The following is a 20852-nucleotide window of genomic DNA, read 5'->3' as shown; positions in this document are numbered from 1 at the left end:
AGTGATGTCACTGACCACACTCTCCTAGGGACAACCTCTTCCCCGAGCCCTGTTCTAGTTTTCCTCCTTCCTCTTAGACTCATAGCGATGCTCCTCCTCTTGCTTTACCCACTCCTTAAGCCCAGGTTTCCGGCCAAGGCCATACTCTCTTCTCCATGTACTCCTCCCTGTGGACTGGCTCAGCCACCTCTGTGGATTCCATTCTTGTCTCTAAGCCCAAAGATTCCCAAAAGATTCCCAAATCCATAACTCCAGACCTACAGATGCTGCATTTCCTAAAGCCCCTACTATGTGCCAGGCACTATGCTAAGTGCTTTTATACTCTGGATCAGTCCTCTATTGCTGCATCATAAGTTGTCCCAAAATTTAGGGGCTTAAAACAACAAACCTTTCTTTCTTTTTTGGCTGCACCACGCAGCTTGCGGGATCTTAGTTCCCCGACAAGGGATTGAACCCAGTCCCAGGCAGTGGAAGTGCCAAGTCCTAACCACTGGACCGCCAGGGAATTCCCAACAAACGTTTCTTTTTTTTGTTTTTTGTTTTTGTTTTTTTTTTTGGCTGCACGCGGGCTTTCTCTAGTTGTGGCGAGCAGAGGCTACTCTTTGTTAAGTGCTCGGGCTTCTCATTGTGGTGGCTTCTCGTTGTGGAGCACGGGCTCTAGGCACACGGGCTTCAGTAGTTGTGGCACTCAGGCTCAGTAGTTGTGGCACACGGGCTTAGTTGCTCCGTGACATGTGGGATCTTCCCGGACCAGGGATCGAACCCGTGTCCCCTGCATTGGCAGGCAGATTCTTAACCACTGCGCCACCAGGGAAGTCCACCAACAAACATTTCTTTTTTTTTTTTTTTTTGCGGTATGCAGGCCTCCCACTGTTGTGGCCTCTCCCGTTGTGGAGCACAGGCTCCAGACGCACAGGCTCAGCGGCCATGGCTCACAGGCCCAGCCGCTCTGCGGCATGTGGGATCTTCCCGGACCGGGGCACGAACCCGTGTCCCCTGCACCGGCAGGCGGACTCTCAACCACTGCACCACCAGGGAAGCCCAACAAACGTTTCTTATCTCAGTTTCTGAAGGTCAAGACTCTGGAAGCAGATTAGGTAGGTAGCGGATCTTGCAGTCGAGATGTCAGCTGGGGCTGCAGTCAGCTGAAGGCTTGGCTGGGGCAGGAACATTTGCTTCAAGCTCACTCATGTAGTTGTTCACAGAATGCAGTAGCTCCTCTTCACATGAGCCTCTCCTGACAACCTGGTAGCTGGTGTCCCCCAAAGCAAGTAACCTAACAGAGAAGCCACAATGTCTTTTACAACCCAGCCTTGAAAGTGACATACCCATAGTCTCTTGGTCTCACAGACCAACCCTATTGCAGTGTGGGAGGGTACCACACAAGGACCTGAATACCAGGAGGCGGGGTCATTAGGGGTGACCTTGGAGGCTTCCCACCACACCCTCACAACTATGAAGACGACCCACATCATCCCAAGAATACAGGTGAGAAAACGAAGGCAAGGAGAGGTGAAGTCGGTGATCAAGGCCACACAGCCAAGTCTGAGAAGAGAGACTTGAACACAGCTCTGCTTGTCTCCCCTCGGGTTTCTCCTCATTCACAGTCTGTCCCCCGTGGTCCACCACCAGCTTCCTCACCTTCAACATGTGCAAACCTGAACCCTCTCGCCTCACCACCCCCAAGCCTCCCAAGTCCCCAGCTCAGCTCAGCAAGTGGTGCCACCATCCTCCCATCTGTCCAAACCAGAAGCTTTGAGTCATGCCTGCTACTCCCACCCCCTCACGTCCCGGTGCCAGACCACCCAGCCCTGCCAAGTCTTCCTCCTCAGTGCAGCCTGGCTCCATCTCTCCTTCCCTCTCTCTCCATCTCCACCACCATCGCGCCGGGCCAAGCCACCAAACTGTCCATCCTGGGCATCTGCAGTAGCCCGCTCCTGGCCTCCCTCATTCTCTCTGCTGCCACACTACCCATCCGTCCTCTTCTCTCCACCGTGAGTCACCTTAGAGAACACAGAGCTGGTTGTGTCACCCTCCCTGCTTTAAACTCCTTCAGTGGCTCCCACTGCCTTCAGGATCTGGCCCCTGCCCACTTGCCCAGTGCCCTCCTCTGCGCCTCTTCTCGCTTTCAGGACCCCAGCCCCTCTGCCACATTTTGGCATCCGGGACCCGCTGCACATTTTTTCACTTCAGGGCCTCCGTTATGCTGTTCCCTTAGCCTAAAACACGCTTCCCCCAGCCCGGGGCAAGCCTGTCTCCTCGTCCTTCAGCATGTTGTCAGAGAGGCCCTTCTGACCTTCCCTGACCTCCCAGCCAGGCTGATGTCCCCCAGCTATAACTTCCACAGTGCCTGTCCTTCCCTCCTCCCCTCACTGCTGCTCAGCTGAACCGTGGGCTCCCTGAGAGCAGAAGCTGTGTCTGTCTGGCTCACAACAGCACCCTAGATCTTCACAACGTGCCTGGCACCTAGCACATCTTCAACAACCAGGTGACAGTTCAGTGCCTTCTCTCTGCCCCCTCCCTTCCCCCTTGGACTCCATGCTGCAGCCACTGGACAATGTTCAGTTCCTTAAGTGAAGCATGGTCACCACCAGGTCTTTGCACATGCTGTTCCCTCCACAGGATGCCCTTTCCTCCTGTCCCTCTGTTTACTCAGCTAACTCCTGTATATTCATCAGGAACTAGGATTGCCAGGTTTAGCAAATGAAAACACAGGATGCTCAGTTAAATCTGAATTTCAGATAAACAACAAATAATTGTTTAAGTATAAGTACTGCACAAATATTGCATTAAATACAAGCCGTCCTGTATTTTATCTGGCAACTCTAGCACAAACCAGCACCAATTCCCCCCTCCTTTGGGAGACCCCCCTGGCCTCAACCCCTCCCCATCCCTGGGCTCCCAAACCACCCCCCCTGCTCGCCCCCACTGAGCATAAACACTCACTCCATTTATGACTGTCCATTACCAGCTGGAATGTGACCTTGTTGACAGAGAAGGCTGTGTCTCAGTCTTCACTCAGGGTGTCCTGCTTCACCTGGGACAACCCTGGCCATAACCCTGGGCAGTATGGTTTACTGAGTAGAGAAATGAAAGAGCATCAAAGAGAAAACAGTAAACAAGATAGGAAAAGGAATCAGCAAATGAAACTCGGCCCCCAAAGCAGCATGAATCTCTTGGATGATTACCCACAGCGGGGAGCACCCCTTCCCACCCCACCTCACCTCTGTCACTTAGAGCCCCTCACGCCTCTATCGAAGTCCAAGCAGGTCACCTGGGGGCTAAACCTACACTCAGCCACCTGAGGTCATTCAGTTACTTCCCACCACCCCTCCCAAGATGGACACGGATGGTTCCAAGGGACCCCAAGAGGAAAGGGACCTGAAAGCAGCTAATTGCATGGATTATCTGGACCCAAGACTTTGCTGAACTCCTCCCAACTACCCTCCTGGGGTATTCTGAATAGCCAAGTGGATGGCCAGTGGAGAAACCCACTCAACTCAGCCTTTCTTGGTGGTGGGTCCTGTCTCTTTTGTGTGTGTTTCTCTCCCTTTCTCCCCCTCAGTCGCCTTTGGTCATTGTGCCACTGGTTTCACCAGCTGAGGTTCTCTTGGGGCTGGTAAAAGGCTTTCCTTAGCCTTTTACGCACTGGCTGCTGACTGGGAAATACGCTTCTAAACAGTCTCCCCGCTCCACCCCTGGGGACCAGCTCCAGTCCATCTGCACACTTGCCCCAGCCTCTAGGCCAACGGCTGGCATAAGTGGCCCTTGCTGTCGGCGAGGTTTCCAATGCCTTCCCCACTTCCAGCCATGCAGGTGCTTTGGTAAATTTGATGAGAGCATTTTTCCTCTTTATAAGGTTTCTAATTACCTATTATTACTGATTTTCTCTTTAATCAGCTTCCAAAACTCTGCTGGGAGCTACAGAACCAGGGGAAGGAATCTGGTTCTCACCAGTGGTGAGAGACCCTGTGGTCGTCCTTGGATGTCACCATCCTCTTCACCATTGTGACTCTGTAATTAAAGGGATCAGAAGATCTGGCTTCTGTCTTTAGTCCTGAGTGTCTCTTAGTGTGCCATATCTGCGAAGTTCACAGGCCTTGAGAGTCCATAAATGCCAAAAGGGAATAAAGCTGCCTGACCATAGCACAGCCAGCTGGCACACAGGAGGCAAGACAACTCCAGATTCTGAGTTCTTATTCTCCCTGACAGCTCAGTGCTCTAAATGCTTGTTAATAACACATTTCAGGCCTTGGTTGTCCTCCTGCCCCATTCCTAATCCAAACCACTTCCTCCGCATGGGTTTGCTAGTTTAGCAAGAGACTTATTCACTTGAAAAGCACAGCTCCTGTCCCCTCTGTCCTGTCCCTCTCAGGCTGAGTCTCTTCTTCCTAATACATCCAAGTCCTCTCTTTCCACACGTCTTCTGCCTGGATGCCCTCTCCCTCCAGCAATGCATTGAGGGAGCACCTGTGTACACCCCCCCCGACCCAAATGCATCACTTTTATAAGGAGTCCTGTGGGACTCTGCCTAAAATACAGCTGTATTACCTTTAGAAAGCCCCTATGTTTTACACAAGGTGCAAATAACAATATTTGTAAAGCTTCCATAGTACAAAGCCCCCGTTACTATCCCAGGGGCTTCTGAAATAAAAGGTCTGATTAAAAGGCAGGAACACTATTTTAAACCTACTGAAATGTCCTCAGGTTTCATGATGATGCTGGAGGTTCAACACCTCAATGGCTAATAGTGGATCCATTGTTATCCTGGCAAAAAACAAGAGCATCGTGTAGAGAAGTAACTATAGTAACCGTGTAAAGAGCCATGTTTTGGGATTCAGAATTCTACACGTGCCACTTATTTCCTGTTACTGACGTCAGGTCCCAGACAGAGCAAAGCACACTGCGTGGGACTCCAGCTGGCTCTCTGGCTCTGTCACTCACCAGCAATGTGGGCCTGGACCCCTCTGCCTCAGTTTCCTCTACTATAAAGTAGAATAAAACAACTCTGTGGCAGGGTTGTTGTGAAAATGAAGTGAGGCAATTAAAGTATGAAAAACTCTGATAATGCAGGGCCTGGCATAAAGTCGGCACACAATAAATTGGTAACTCTTATTATAATAACGAATTGCTATACTGCTGATTTGAAGAGATAAATATAGAATTGAAACTCTGGCAGGCAGTTGGAGAACTGGGCTGAGAGATGGGGTTACTTTTTGAGACTGATGATTTGATTGTTCCACCAAGGTCTCTTAAAACATCTATTTATTTTGGTTGCAAGTTGAATATTGTCCATGTTGATAATTGCAATGAATAATTAAGAAACAATTGCTTCCGCTGACATTCTTATAGCACCTGTGTGAGTAGCTAAATGTATCTTTTTATAATCCTTTCTGTATTAAGACACACAAAACCTGAACACCTAACGTCATGAAACTAAATTGGCAGGGCAATGTGATTATACAAAATAATAAACAGGAAAGTAATAACTTTTTATTACTTGGAAAGAAATGGTGTCCCTACCTTGGCTGACTTTTTCTTCTTTTTAGTAAATTTTGTTACTGGGATATAACATTCATATAGAAATGTGCATAAAGCATAAATGAATGGTTTGATTAGTTTTTCACAAAGTGAACATACCTTGTAACCAACACCCAGATCAAGAAACAGAACATCACCAGGACTCCAGAAGCCCTGTCTTGCCCCCTCTTTGTTGATTATTTCTTTTCTTTCTTCTTTTTCTCCTCCTCCTCCTTCTTCTTTGAGATACAATTTACAAAAGATTCAATGTATCCATTTTAAATATAGAGTTTGATGAATTCTTCTAAATTCATACAGTGTGCAACCATCACCACCATCCAGTTTTAGAATGTTTCCGTCACTCCAGAAAGTTCCCTGGTGCCTGTTCAAGGTCAATCCCCACTTCCATCCCTAGCTCCAAGCAACTACTGTTGTTCCCTCTGTCTCTAGAGTTTTGCCTTTACTAAAATGTTCATATAAAAGCATACACGGGGCTTCCCTGGTGGCGCAGTGGTTGAGAGTCTGCCTGCCGATGCAGGGGACACGGGTTCGTGCCCCGGTCCGGGAAGGTCCCGCGTGCCGTGGAGCGACTGGGCCCGTGAGCCATGGCCGCTGAGCCTGCGCAGCCGGAGCCTGTGCTCTGCAACGGGAGAGGCCACAACGGTGAGAGGCCCAAGTACCGCAAAAAAGAAAAAAATAAATAAATAAAAAATAAATAAAAAATAAGAAGTATACACGGGAAAGGAATGGAAGCTGTCAGTCCTTAAAAAAAAAGAAAAAGAAAACAAAGCAGGGGCTTCCCTGGTGGCGCAGTGGTTGAGAGTCCGTCTGCCGATGCAGGGGACGCTGGTTCGTGCCCCAGTCCGGGAGGATCCCACATGCCGCGGAGCGGCTGGGCCTGTGAACCATGGCCGCCGAGCCTGCGCGTCCCGAGCCTGTGCTCCGCAACGGGAGAGGCCACAACGGTGAGAGGCAGGCGTACCGCAAAAAAAAAAAAAAAAAAAAAAAAAAAGCATACAATAGTAGTCTTTTGTGTCTGACTGGCTTTTTATCATAAATTATGTAAATATGAATATAGTAAGATTAGAGATTCCCAAGTGTGTCACATAAAATAAGCTTAGGTGTCACATAGGCAATTATTTGATATCTTAATTGTGTATTTTTTCTAAGACACATGAAAATAACTAGCACATAAAGCCCCCGATGTCACAGATACTACTGCGTAGATCTAGAATAGGTTTTAAAATGAATCAATTTAAAGAAACATGTTAGTAACAACATAGTGCATAGGTAATGTGAAAATTATAAGGGTGTATGCAGCAAATGTTGAAGCCAGTTAAACGGTGACCTAGATTGAAAAAGAGAAATCATTTCTCTGAGCCCTGAAAATCTCTGCATATCAATCAATATGCAGCCTTTTAAAAATAATGTTCAGAATTTTAAGGCTATTCAGGTGTTTTATTGACCATTTCTACACTTTTTTATTGAGTGCCTTCTACATGTCAGGTGCTAGATAAGTGTTCACTTAGAGATTCTAGTCATACTGCTTTTGCATCTATATCATGGATATCTTTCACGGGACTTCGATGATTTAATTGCAGTGACACCCAGGAGTGTGTGGTTATGCACACAAAGCAACTGGCACGAAGGTTCTGGGCTGACATGAAGAACCAGAATTCAGGGAAGGGAGAGAAGGTGGGTTTGAAAGATGAGGGATTTGGCTCAAGGGAGGGGGAATTTGGACAAGCGGAGCAGAGAGGAGGATGGTTCTAGCAAAAGAAGAAGCAGAACAGAAAAAAGCACATTCCAGACTCAATGAGTTGACTCTACTGGCTCGTGCAGAGTTGAAAAAGGTGAAGAGTTGGCGACAAGACTAGAAGGGCTGATCCAAATGTTGACCACTCACAAACAACTATGAGCTGGACACCATGGAAACCAACCAGAGAAGCAGAAAGAATGTCAATCTTTTGTGGAAGATATAGAGGATGGATGGATGGATGGATGGATGGATGGACGGACAGACGGACGGATGGATGGATGGATGGACGGACGGATGGATGGATGGATGGACGGACGGATGGATGGATGACAGATGGCAGGAAGGGATGGTTGCTCAGATGGATGGTCATCTGCCACATATATATATCCCACATCCATCCCTGTGGTGTTAAGCCCTAACATTAAAGTTCAATATTATGTGCTGCCTTGACATCTGATAAAATTGGGAGGACCTTAAATGGCCTAACTGCAAGTCCCCCTCCCCACTATACTGCAACCATAAGGTCCCCTAGCCATATAACCCTTCTTGTCGAAGGGACCAGACACAGTTCTTGCTTATCCCTGAGAAGTGGGCTTCAGTTCCTGCCAGCCCACGGAATTATTCCAACAAGCCAATCACATCCTCCTGCAGCAACTAAGGGGCACCTCACCTCTTGTGACTACAGATACTGTGTTCCCGAGTGTACCTCCCACGTGGCCCTGCATGGTGTGTGGTGTCCTCCTCCCCAAGGCTGAGTATAGGTGACTAATAAACTGCTGTCAGTCTCATCTGCCCAGTGTCAAGTGTCGTGTGTTTGGTCACCCCCATAACCCTACAGTGGGAATCCCTCCTCACTAACAGGGTAAAGAGGAGGTGATCAAAACAATCCTCCCCATATCCCTTTGCTAATGGAACCTGGATTTCACTCAAGGAGCTATCCTCCCCAACGTGACTTAGGAAATGCTCACCTCATCCCTAGCTTACAGATAAATCCTAACTGGTTTAATTCTATCTTAGCCATCTCATTAGACGACTCATTAGTTTAATTCTCATTAGTCGTCTCTAGCATGCGACTCAGTTCTGCCCACTGAAATGTAAGGATATATCTGATGGGACGTTTCTGGGAAAGGTTTTCTGGCTCCGAAGAAGAGGACACTGGAATAAAAGCCCCCTTGTTTTACCTCTGGATATTGCTGCGTCTAAGTATGATGCCTCTACCTGCTGCTCCAGTTACCTGTGACCACGAGTAGATACAGCCTACTCTAGAGGAGGCTGAGAGACAGCAGGGAAACCTGGGTCCTTACCAACACCAGTAAGTCACTGAATCAACCATCACACCATTGGGTAACATATTTTCTTATTATTTATGCCAGTTTCGGTCAGCATTTTCTCTTCCTTGCAACTGAAAACATCCTATTGAAACGTCACCTTTAAGCTGTATTGGTAAACATGAATTCCTAAATCCATCCATCCATGGCATTCTTTACTTAGTTTGCAGAAGGACCTTAAGTTTAATGTTTAAATTGATAGATTCAATTAATAGAGGTAAGAACTAGAAATTGAGTGTCTACTATGTATACTGACAATATCTCTGAAGTAGGTTTTATTATTGCTCCTGTTTTAGGGAAATTTTGTGGAAACTCAGAGAGGTATATGATGAGCCCAGGTCAACCAAATAGCAAGTGTCTGAGCCAGGATTTAAAGGCCAGTTCTGGGAATGCCCTGGTGGTCCAGTGGCTGAGACATCACGCTCTCAATGCACGGGACACAGGTTCAATCTCTGGTAGGGGAACTAAGATCCCACATGCCTCACAGCCAAAAACAAACAAATAAATAAATAAAGGCCAGTTCTTACTGTCTTGCCAAAACCCTGCAGGGCATCCCATCCTGAGTGAGTCTGGCTGGGAGCTAGGAAGTCCAAATGAAGGAGGAATTGTAGAAGTCTCAGTAGGCCAAAAAAAAAAATTTTTTTTTAAACAGACCTAGAAGGGTATTTCTTATTTTTTAGGGAAGACAGTACCACCAGCAACCTCTCGCTTTTTCTGTCACTTCTAAACCAGAAACAAAAGTATTTGAAAATGCAAAGTTTTGCATTTGAGATGTAAAATCAGTCAATCAACCAGCTATGGCAAGAAGAATTCAGAGTTGCTTGTTCTCAGGAGATTGGGGTAGATACAAGGTCCACAGATTCCAGCAAGGAATAGAAATGAAGGTAAACCGTAGTCACCTCTACAGGCCTATCACCTGGAGGAGAGCACACGTTTGGTCTGGGCTTAGGCACAAACAAGGAAGCAAATGAAGGAGGGGAGGAACAAATAAACACACCTGGCAGAAAAAAAAAAAAAAAAAACCGCCATTAGGGGGCTTCCCCTGTGGCACAGTGGTTAAGAATCCGCCTGCCAATGCAAGGGACACAGGTTCGAGCCCTGGTCTGGGAAGATACCGCGGAGCAACTAAGCCCATGCACCACAACTACTGAGCCTGCGCTCTAGATCCACGTGCCACAACTACTGAAGCCCACGTGCCACAACTACTGAAGCCCACGCGCCTAGAGCCCGTGCTCCGCAACAAGAGAAGCCACTGCGATGAGAAGCCCGCACACTGCAACGAAGAGTAGCCCCTGCTCACCGCAACTAGAGAAAGCCTGCGCACAGCAACAAAGACCCAACGCAGCCAAAAATAGCTAAAAATAAAAATAAATAAATTTATAAGAAAAAAAAGAAAGAAAACCGCCATTATTCACAGCCTTTCACACCCAATTCTTATCAAATCCAGAGATTTGGATTTGCAGCTAGGGTTTAGCAATTAAAACTATGTTGCAACACCTTTCGGTTTAAAGTGGAGAAAGCATAAGGCCTGTGAATTTGTAGACTTGACACCACAGCCTTCCGTGCAAACATCTGACTCACTCCGCCCCTGGGGGGGGGGGGAAGAAGCCAGCTCAGGTTTCACTATTAGCCCCCAAACCCCGCTGTGAATGTCAGTTTTTTCCCAGAAGTAAACTGAACTACCAAATCTCTTTAAATCAGTGCTGACAGACTAAACCCAAGTTTATGAAGCTGCAGGCCACAGAGGAGGCCCTCTGTTCCAGGGCTGCACCATGAGGGGTGAGCAGCCCTGATTCAAATGAACCAGAGCCTAGATTTCACTGTTTTCATCACTTTAACATTTACATTCTGAGAGCCTGGGGAAATGGATCTTTGAGACACAGCACATTAACCTTTGCTATAGCAAAGTCTTGCCTGTCTTCAAACGCTTCACAAAAAATGGTACTCCTTATCTCCATTCTAGCCTCTAGTCTGCTGGAAAGGTCACAGCATGGGAGGAGTTCTGACAGCAGTGAAATCTCAGGAAATCGTAGAGCTTACAGGGACTGCAGCGCCCATCTAATTCCACCCTGACATTTTATGCATGAGTAAACTCAGGCTGAGGAGAACTTAGGGAACTTTTGCAAAGTCACATTACTGGATGGTTGATGAACAATGACTGGAGTCCGTGTTACCTGAGTCTGTCTATTCATTTACCATAATGAACATCTGCTGGTTACTATTTGGAGACCTCTGTGGTTGTGTGGGTCATAGAAGGGAACAGGGCCCCAACTTACCCTATGGAAGTCAGAGAGGCCCCATATCCCTCTCCCCACTTCCTGGAAGCAGGGGTGTAACCTAGACTCATCCAATAGGACACTCCCATCCAGCTCTATCATAATAGCCAACCTGCCGTGGCCGCCATGTTGGTTCTACCCTAGGAACAGACTACTCTGACCAGAGCCACATGTCCTAATGATAAATTACCTAGTCACCAGTTTGTTCATTGACCAACTTGCATAATGAACAGTTTGCCTAAAATTCAGACAAATACTCTTTTGAGTATTTTTGCATTCATTCAGCTACCATCTTTTTTTGGGGGGGCCACCTTTTTTGGCATGTTTACAAATTAAAAAAATTAATTTCCTCTTAGGGTTTTTTCCCCTGCTAAATTTTGTATTTCTGATTAAGTATTTATGAACTATGTTGCCTTTTATAAACAATGAAATTTTTCCTTATTGTGGGAGTCTTTCTATAATATATGGACCTTTGAACACATTGTTAGGGACTTTTTTGCAAGTTTGTATAAAGACTCTTTTTTTCAAAGCTGTTACAGCAAGAGATACTTTCTGAATCTGACATTCAAGATATTAAATTCAGGGGACTTCCCTGGTGGTCCAGTGGGTAAGAATCCGCACTCCCATGCAGTGGGCCTGGGTTCAATCCCTGGTCAGGGAATTAGACCCCACATACATGCTGCAACTACGAGTTCACATGCCACAACTAAGAGTCCACATGCCACAACTAAGAAGCCTGCATGCTGCAACTAAACATGCTGCAACGAAGATCCCACGTGCCACAACTAAGACCCAGAGCAGTCTAAATAAATAATATATATATTTTTAAAGATATTAAATTCAGAATAAACCTAAGTGTTAAGAACAAAATGGAGTGACTTTGGTCAGCAATTTATCTGACTTTAGCAATGGGATAAACCCGCACACTCCTAACAATGGCAATTAATGGCTGACTACAATGAATGAGACTATACTAGACCAGATGTGTAATACTGGGTTCATATTCCATTCAAGTCCACAAACAAGTATTGAGTTTAACTACAATAATGAAATAACTAACATTTCTCAAGGGCCAACTACATGCCAAAGGCTGGGCTGAGCACTGTAGTTATGGTCTCCTCTTTTAGTTGCACTCCCAGAGGGCAAGGCCTCCTCTTTGTTCACCACTGTATCCTCAGCTGGCCCATAATAGACACCCTATAACTACCTGCAGAACAACCGAACGGCCCTGTTAGCAGGTACTGTTGCTATCTATAGCCTCAACTGTACAGGTGAGGAAATTCAGGCTCAGGAGTTATTACATGTCCAAGGACATCAGGAAGGGCAGCATGACCTGGAGCCTGCATTTCTGACATGGGGAAGTGTGTGACCTCACACCTGTACCCTAACAACTAAAGCCTGGAGGGTGGGGGTCAGGGTCGACAGACATATTCAAAACGGTTTTAATGCTATTTAGTGCTGGGGATCTGGGGGGCAGGGTGTGTAAGTACAGAGGTCCCTGGGAGGGGATGGTTCTGAAATGACTCTAAAATCTCTAAATGACTATTCTTGGCGGTAGAACATTCCAGAATGAGACCAAGCTTCAGAGGGTGCCTTGGGACAGAAAACAAGCAGGGGTCATAGGTCAGGGGTACACCCAGGTGACCTGTACAATGTGTTGCAGCTTTCCAACCAAAGGTTAGCTTGATGGTGAGGGAAGAATTATTCTGAAAACCTGGGACGATAAACATGGGACCTTGTGGGCCAGCAAAGAGATTAGTCCTGACCTCTCTTTTTTCCTCCATCTAATGTATATTAAATTTATTTTCTCTAGAAATTCAAAATAGCTCAGATTCTCATGTGCCTTTGGCCTTGTGCCGTTGTGGTAACACTAGTCAATAGCATTCTGTATGAAAAGAAAACTGTGGTTGGGAATGTAAAGTGGTACAGCACTCTGGAAAATAATTTGGCAGCTTCTAAAAAACTAAGCATACACTTATCCTACAACCCACTGATCGCAATCCTGGGCATTTATCCCAGTGAAATGAAAACTTATGTTCACACAAAATCCTGTACATGATTGTTCATAGTAGCTTAATTTGCAATAGCCCCAAACTGGAAACAACCAAAATGTCATACAATTTTGGTTGTTTGAATGATTAACAAATTGTAGTACATCCAGATCATGGAATAATATTCAGCAATAAAAAGGAACAAGCTACTGATACAGGCAACAACTTGGATGGATTTCAAGGGCTTTATGCTAAGTGGGAAAAAAAAATCTCACGCTGCATTATTCCATTGACATAATATTCTCAAAATAACAAAACTTTCGAGATGAAAAACTGACTAGTGGTTGCCAGGGGTAGGGATGGTGCAGGGAAGGGTGGGTGTAACTGACACAGGGCAACAAGAGGGAGATCCTTGTGGTGATGAAACAGTTGTGTATCTTGACTGCAGTGGTGGTTACTCCATTCTACACTGGTGACATAATAGCATACACACACGTTGTACCAGTATCAGTTTCCTGGTTTTGGTATTGTACTATAGTTCTTTGAGCTGCAACCATGGGGTAATGAGATAAAGGGCACAGGGACCTCTCTGTACTATCTTTCCAACTTCCTGTGAATATATAATTGTTTTAAAATAGAAAGTTTAGGGCTTCCATGGTGGCACAGTGGTTAAGAATCCGCCTGCCAATGCAGGGGACACAGGTTCAAGCCCTGGTCTGGGAAGACTCCACATGCCACAGAGCAACTAAGGCCGTGCGCGACAACTACTGAGCCTGAGCTCTAGAGCCTGCAAGCCACAACTGCTGAGCCCACATACTGCAACTACTGAAGCCCGCACGCCTAGAGCCCGCACTCCACAACAAGAGAAGCCACCGCAATGAGAAGCCCGCGCACCGCAACGATCTCCACAACTAGAGAAAGCCCGTGCACCACAACAAAGACCCAACAGAGCCAAAAAAAATTTTTTTTTAATAAATTAATCAATTAATTAATTTAAAAATAGAAAGTTTAAAAAAAGAAAAGAAAATCATGGTTGAAAGCATCATCTGATTTCTCAAATTTCCCTTCATAACCATTCTGAAGATATTCTAGTAAAGAAGAAAAATGTATATGCCTCTTGTATACGGAAAGCACCTTTATTTCTCTTACAGATTCATAATATTCCATTTCATGGATGTCCCACATAAGTTTTTTAATCCAGACCCTGAATATGTAGGTTATTTCCTTTTTTTGCTATCATAAACAGTTATTATAGTTACCATGAATCATCTTATACATAAATCTATTTCACCCATTGCTTTTTTTTTTTAATAAATTTACTTATTGATTGATTGATTTATGGCTGCATTGGGTCTTCCTTGCTGCGCACAGGCTTTCTCTAGTTGTGGCGAGCAGGGGCTACTCTTCGTTGTGGTGTGTGGGCTTCTCATTGCGGTGACTTCTCTTGTTGTGGAGCACGGGCTGTAGGCACGGGCTCGGTAGTTGTGGCTCGCAGGCTCTAGAGTGCAGTCTCAGTAGTTGTGGCGCATGGGCTTAGCTGCTCCACGGTATGTGGGATCTTCCTGGACCAGGGATTGAACCTGTGTCCCCTGCATTGGCAGGTGGATTCTTAACCACTGCGCCACCAGGGAAGTCCCTCATCCATTGCTTTTATGACTATGTTTACAGTACAAATTCCTTTAAGTGGCAAAACTGGTTTTCTGAACAGCTATGCTATATTGCTATATTTATGCTGTATTTTAAGCAACATATAAATATTTTTCAAAGAGCCTCATTTCTGAAAATACATATTTATAGACACATTCTTTAATTATTTATTTTTTATTGAGATATAGTTGATGTACAATGTGTTAGTTTCTGGTGTACGGCAAAGTGATTCAGTTATACATACATATTCTTTTTCATATTCTTTTCCATTGTGGTTTATTACAGAGTATTGAATATAGTTCCCTGTGCCATACAGTAGGACCTTGTTGTTTATCTATTTTATACATTAGCAGTTTGTATCTGCTAATCCCAAACTCCTAACTAATCCCTCCCAACCCCCTGTCCCCTTTGGTAACCATACGTTTGTTTTCTATGTCTGTGAATCTGTTTCTGTTTCATGAATAAATTAGTTTGTGTCATATTTTAAATTCCACATATAAGTGGTATCATATGGTATTTGTCTTTCTCTTTCTTACTTCACTTAGTATGATAATCTCTAGGTCCATCCATGTTGCTGCAAATGGCATTATTTCATTCATTTTTATGACTGAGTAGTATTCCATTGTGTGTGTGTGTGTGTGTGTGTGTGTGTGTGTGTGTGTGTGATATATATATATATATCTATCACATATTCTTTATCCATTCATCTGTTGATAGACCTTTAGGTTGATTCCATGTCTTGGCTATTGTAAATAGTGCTGCTGTGAACACTGGAATGCATGTATCTTTTTAAATTATAGTTTTCTCTGGATATATGCCCAAGAGTGGAATTGCTGGATCATATGGTGACTCTATTTTTAGTTTTTTACTGTTTTTCGTAGTGGCTGCACCAATTTACATTCCCACCAACAGTGTAGGAAGTTTCCCTTTTCTCCACTCCAGCATTTGTTATTTATAGACTTTTTGATAATGGCCATTCTGACCAGTGTGAGGTGATACCTCATTGTAGTTTGGATTTACATTTCTCTAATAATTAGCGATCTTGAGCATCTTTTCATGTGCCTATTGGCCACCTGTATGTCTTCTTTGGAGAAATGTCTATTTAGGTCTTCTGCCCATTCTTTGATTGGATTGTTTGTGTTTTTTTGTTATTGAGTTATATGAGCTGTTTGTATATGTTGGAAATGAAGCCTCTGTCAGTCACATTGTTTGCAAATATTTTCTCCCAGTTGTAGGCTGTCTTTTCGTTTTATTTATGGTTTCCTTTGCTGTGCAAAAGCTTGTAAGTTTGATTTGGTCCCATTTGTTTATTTTTGCTTTTATTTCTTTTGCCTTGGGAGACTGACCTAAGAAAACATTGGTATGATTTATGTCAGAGAATGTTTTGCCTATGTTCTTTTCTAGGAATTTTATGGTGTCATGTCTTATATTTAAGTCTTTAAGCCATTTTGAGTTTATTTTTGTGTATGGTGTAAGGGTGTGTTCTAACTTCACTAATTTACATGCAGCTGTCCAGCTTTCCAAACACCATCTGCGGAAGAGACTGTCTTTTCTCCATTGTATATTCTTGCCTCCTTTGTCAAAGATTAATTGACTGTAGGTATGTGGGTTTATTTCTGGCCTCTCTATTCTGTTTCATGGATCTATACATCTGTTTTTGTGCCAATACCATGCTGCTTTGATTACTGTAGCTTTGTAATATTGTCTGAAGTCTGGGAGGGTTATGCCTCCAGTGTTGTTCTTTTTCCTCAGTATTGCTTTGGTAATTCTGGTTCTTTTATGGTTCCATACAAATTTTAGGATTATTTGTTCTATTTCTGTGAAAAATGTCATGGGTAATTTGATAGGGATCACATTACATCTGTAGATTTCTTTGGGTAGTATAGTCATCTTAACAATATTAATTCTTCCAATCCAAGAGCATAGGATATCTTTCCATTTCTTTGAATCATCTTCAATTTCCTTTATCAATGTTTTATAGTTCTCAGCATATAAGTCTCTCATCTCCTTGTCAGGTTTATTCCTAAGTATTTTACTTTTTTGGATGTGATTTTATTTTATTTTTTAAATTTATTTGTTTTGGGCTGTGTTGGGTCTTCACTGCTGCATGCGGGTTTTTTCTAGTTGTGGCGAGGGGGGGCTACTCTTCATTGCAGTGCATGGCTTCTTACTGTGGTGGCTTCTCTTGTTGTGAAGCATGGGCTCTAGGCACATGGGCTTCAGTAGTTGCAGCATGCTGGCTCAGTAGTTGTGACTCGTGGGCTCTAGAGTACAGGCTCAGTAGTTGTGGTGCACGGGCTTAGTTGCTCTGCGGCACGTGGGATCTTCCCGGACCAGGGATTGAGCCCGTGTCCCCTGCATAGGCAGGCAGATTCTCAACCACTGTGCCACCAGGGAAGCCCCTGGATACGATTTTAAAAGGGATTGTTCTTTTACTTTCCCTTTCTGATATTTCATTGTTAGCATAAAGAAATACAACAGATTTCTGTATGTTAATCTGGTTTCCTGCTACCTTGCTGAATCCATTTATCAGTTCTAGCAGTTTGTGTGTGGAGTATAGACACATTCTTAATGGCAAAAATTTATAGGCTACTTCAAGTTACTGTACATAGTCAATACTAATAAAACATTTCTACTTGATTAATTTAAGCTAGTCATTTATCTATTTGTGTTGATTTAAAATTTTTAAGTTGCAGTAAAAGCATTCCTAACAGGGAAGTTTATAGCAATACAATCCTACCTCAAGAAACAAGAAAAATCTCAAATAAACAACCTAAACTTACACCTAAAGCAATTAGAGAAAGAAGAAGAACAACAACAAAAAACACCCAGGCACAAAAAGAGAAATATAGATCAATGGTACAGGATAGAATGCCCAGAGATAAACCCATGCACATATGGGCACCTAATTTATTACAAAGGAGGCAAGAACATACAATGGAGAAAAGAAAGCCTCTTTAATAAGTGGTGCTGGGAAAACTGGACAGCTATGTGTAAAAGAATGAAATTAGAACACTTCCTAACACCATACACAAAAAATAAACTCAAAATGGATTAAAGACCTAAATATAAGACCAGGCACTATAAAACTCTTAGAGAAAAACACAGGAGAAACACTCTTTGACATAAACCACAGCAAGATCTTTTTTGACCCACCTCCTAGAGTAACGGAAATAAAAACAAAAATAAACAAATGGGACTTAATTAAACTTAAAAGCTTTTGCACAGCAAAGGAAACCATAAAAAAGACAAAAAGATAACCCTCAGAATGGGAGAAAATATTTGCAAATGAAACAACAGACAAAGGATTATTCTCCAAAATATACAGCTAATGGAGCTCAATATCAAAAAAACAAACAACCCAATCCAAAAATGGGCAGAAGATGTAAACAGACATTTCACCAAGGAAGACATACAGATTGCCAACAAACACATGAAAAGATGCTCAACATCACTAATTATTAGAGAAATGAAAATCAAAACTACAAAGAGGTATCACCTCACGCCAGTCAGAATGGCCATTATCAAAAAACCTAGAAACAATAAATTCTGGAAAGGGTGTGGTGAAAAGGGAACCTGGGGCTTCCCTGGTGGCAGATGGCAGAGTGGTTAAGAATCCACCTGCCAATGCAGAGGACATGGGTTCGAGCCCTGGTCTGGGAAGATCCCACATGCCGCGCAGCAACTAAGCCCATGCACCGCAACTACTGAGCCTGTGCTCTAGAGTCTGCGTGCCACAACTACTGAGCCTGTGTGCCACAACTACTGAAGCCCACGCACCTAGAGCCTGTGCTTCGCAACAAGAGAAACCACCGCAATGAGAAGCCCACACACCGCAAGGAAGAGTAGCCCCCACTCGATGCAACTAAAGAAAGCCCGCGCACAGCAATGAAGACCCAACACAGCCAAAAATGAATAAATAAATAAATAAAAAGAATAGGAAACCCTCTTGCACTGTTGGTAGGAATGTAAATTGATACAACCACTATGGAAAACAGTATAGAGGTTCCTTAAAAACTAAAAATAGAACTACCATATGACCCAGCAAGCCCACTACTGGGCATATACCCTGAGAAAACCATAATTCAAAAAGAGACATGTACCACAATGTTCATTGCAGCACTATTTACAATAGCTAGGACATGGAACCAACCTAAATGTTCATCAACAGATGAACGGATAAAGGAGATGTGGCACATATATACAATGGAATATTACTCAACCATAAAAAGAAATTAAAATGAGTTATTTATAGTGAGGTGGATGTACCTAGAGTCTGTCATACAGAATGAAGTAAGTCAGAAAGAGAAAAGCAAATACCGTATGTTAACGCATATATGGAATCTAAAAAAACAAAACAGAAAAAATGGTACTGATGAATCCAGTTGCAGGGCAGGAATAAAGATGTAGGCATAGAGAATGGACTTGAGGACACGGGGTGGGAGGAGGAAGATGGGGCGAAGTGAGAGTAGCATCGACATATATACACTACTGAATGTAAAACAGTTAGCTAGTGGGAAGCAGCAGCATAGCACAGGGAGATCAGCTCCATGCTTTGTGACCAGCTAGAGGGGTGGGACAGGGAAGATGGGAGGGAGGCTCAAGAGGGAGAGGATATGGGGATATATGTAGGCATATGGCTGATTCACTTTGGTGTACAACAGAAACTAACACAGTATTCTGAAGCAATTATACTCCAATAAAGGTCTATTAAAAAAAAAGTTAACAGGGCTTCCCTGGTGGCGCAGTGGTTGAGAATCTGCCTGCCAATGCAGGGGACACGGGTTTGAGCCCTGGTCTGGGAAGATCCCACATGCCGCGGAGCAACTAGGCCCGTGAGCCACAACTACTGAGCCTGCGTGTCTGGAGCTTGCACTCCGCAACAAGAGAGGCCGCGACAGTGAGAGGCCTGCACACTGCGATGAAGAGTGGCCCCCGCTCACCGCAACTAGAGAAAGCCCATGCACAGAAACGAAGACCCAACACAGCCAAAAATAAATAAATAAATAAATAAAATTTTTTTAAAAATTGGATCATATATTCACCTTGAAAAAAAAAAGTTAGCAGAAGGAAAGAAATCATAAAGATCAGATCAGAAATAAATGAAAAAGAAATGAAGGAAACAATAGCAAAGATCAATAAAAATAAAAGCTGGTTCTTTGAGAAGATAAACAAAATTGATAAACCATTAACCAGACTCATCAGGAAAAAAAGGGAAAAGACTCAAATCAACAGAATTAGAAATAAAAAAAGAGAAGCAACAACTGACACCACAGAAGTACAAAGGATCATGAGAGATTACTATAAGTAACTCTATGCCAATAAAATGGACAACCTGGAAGAAATGGACACATTGTTAGAAAAGCACTACTTTCCAAGACTGAACCAGGAAGAAATAGAAAACATGAACAGACAAATCACAAGCACTTAAATTGAAACTGTGATTAAATCTTCCAACAAACAAAAGCCGAGGGCCAGAAGGCTTCACAGGCGAATTCTATAAAACATTTAGAGAAGAGCTAACACCTATGCTTCTCAAACTCTTCCAAAATATAGCAGAGGGAGGAACACTTCCAAACTCATCCTATGAAGCCCTGATACCAAAACCAGACAAAGATGTCATTAAAAATAAAGAAAATTACAGGCCAATATCACTGATAAACATAGATGCAAAAATCCTCAACAAAATACTAGCGAACAGGGACTTCTCTGGTGGCACAGTGGTTAAGAATCCACCTGCCAATGCAGGGGACACGGGTTCGAGACCTGGTCTGGGAAGATCCCACGTGCCGCGAAGCAACTAAGCCCACGTGCCACAACTACTGAGCCTGTGCTCTAGAGCCCACGAGCCACAACTACTGAGGCTGTGCCACAACTACTGAAGCCCACGCGCCTAGAGCCCATGCTCCACAACAAGAGAAGCCACCGCAATGAGCAGCCAGCGCACCACAACAAAGAGTAGCCCCTGCTCGCCACAACTAGAGAAAACCTGTGCACAACAGCGAAGACCCAATGCAGCCAAAAATAAATTAATTAATGAATTAATTAAAAAACAATACTAGCAAACAGAATCCAACAGCACATTAAAAGGATCATACACCATGATCAAGTGGGGTTTATCCCAGGAATGTAAGGATTCTTCAATATACGCAAATCAATCAATGTGATACACCATATTAACTAACTTAAGAATAAAAACCATATGATAATAGATGTAGAAAAAGCTTTTGACAAAATTCAACACCCATTTATGATAAATACTCTCCAGAAAGTGGGCATAGAGGGAACCTACCTCAACACAATAAAAGCCATATATGACAGACCCACAGGT

At 43.8% G+C, this 20852-nt stretch overlaps 1 long non-coding RNA gene across 1 annotated transcript in view; it reads right to left on the bottom strand.

Moving 5' to 3' along the window:
* Positions 1–1065: 1065 nt before the first annotated feature.
* Positions 1066–20852, bottom strand: part of LOC132431715 (uncharacterized) — a 44054-nt gene continuing 24267 nt past the window's right edge. Inside the window, exons 4-5 of the long non-coding RNA XR_009520786.1 lie at positions 2947–3077; positions 1066–1276 (exon numbers count right to left, since the gene is read on the bottom strand). This is a non-coding gene — a long non-coding RNA (uncharacterized lncRNA). The remainder of the gene's footprint in view (positions 1277–2946; positions 3078–20852) is intronic.

Source organism: Delphinus delphis, chromosome 10 (assembly GCF_949987515.2).
Source record: "Delphinus delphis chromosome 10, mDelDel1.2, whole genome shotgun sequence".
Taxonomy (NCBI): Eukaryota; Metazoa; Chordata; class Mammalia; order Artiodactyla; family Delphinidae; genus Delphinus; species Delphinus delphis.
Note: the sequence above shows the minus strand (reverse complement) of the source record. Positions and strands in the feature narration are given on the sequence as shown.